Consider the following 1239-nt stretch of genomic DNA (forward strand, 5'->3'; position numbering starts at 1 on the left):
TGTCCATCAGAGCCGCCTTCGAAGCAAGCACACACACACACACACACACACACACACACACCCACAGTGCGTGCACCGCACACACAGACGCGCACACACACACACACACAGTGCGTGCACCGCACACACAGACGCGCGCACACACACACACGCACACACACACAGTGCGTGCACCGCACACACAGACGCACACACACACACACGCACACACACCCACAGTGCGTGCACCGCACACAGACGCACACACACACACACACAGTGCGTGCACTGCACACACAGACGCACACACACCCACACACCCACAGTGCATGCACCGCACACACAGACGCGCACACACACGCGCACACACACACGCACACACACCCACAGTGCGTGCACCACACAGACGCACACACACACACCCACAGTGCGTGCACCGCACACACAGACGCGCACACACACACACGCACACACACCCACAGTGCGTGCACCGCACACACAGACGCACACACACACATACAGATGTGCGCGCACACACTTACCCACAGCGCACGCACTGCACACGCAGATGCACGTGCACACACGCCTGCACACACCTGCATCTGAAAACTCACAACCCACCACGGATCCCCAGGCGCGCCCGCCACCCTGTGTCGGAACGTCTTGCTCATCATCGTGCTGTTTCTAATCTCACACAGGGGTTTGGCTTTCAGATGCAAAAGAATTACGTGTATGTTACCATTTCTAAAGTTCTCAGTTTTGTATTGGGAATGGAACAAGTTATTTCTACATTTGAAATAGACTATTGGTGGCTGTTTGCCCTCTATGGCATTTGCAAATTTAAATAACTAGGCCCATAAATAAGTCTTTTCCTGAGCGATGCATTTTAGGTAAGTCCCACGTGCTGCCACCAACCCACACCACGCGTGAGAAGACAAGAGCCCTCCACTGGTCCGCTTTTCTTTAACACAGACGGTGGAGGGTACAGGGACATCCTGAAAGCCGACCGATTCTCACCGTGTAATTGCAATCTTTCGCTCACCACTATATTTAAAAGAATTTTGTAAATTATAATGGTTCCTCACGTTAACATTAGCATCTCGTATGAATAACACGACTAAAGACATTGAGAGTGATTTTGCAAAGACATTCAGCATTTTTTCAACTCTTAAAATTAGAAACCAGGCCCGAAATAGAACCGATCTAGACCGGGGAGGCCCCAGCATCCGAGTGCGAGTTCCTATGCCCTGTCCTCAAGGC

Source organism: Galeopterus variegatus, unplaced genomic scaffold (assembly GCF_000696425.1).
Source record: "Galeopterus variegatus unplaced genomic scaffold, G_variegatus-3.0.2 Scaffold14182, whole genome shotgun sequence".
Classification (NCBI taxonomy): domain Eukaryota; kingdom Metazoa; phylum Chordata; class Mammalia; order Dermoptera; family Cynocephalidae; genus Galeopterus; species Galeopterus variegatus.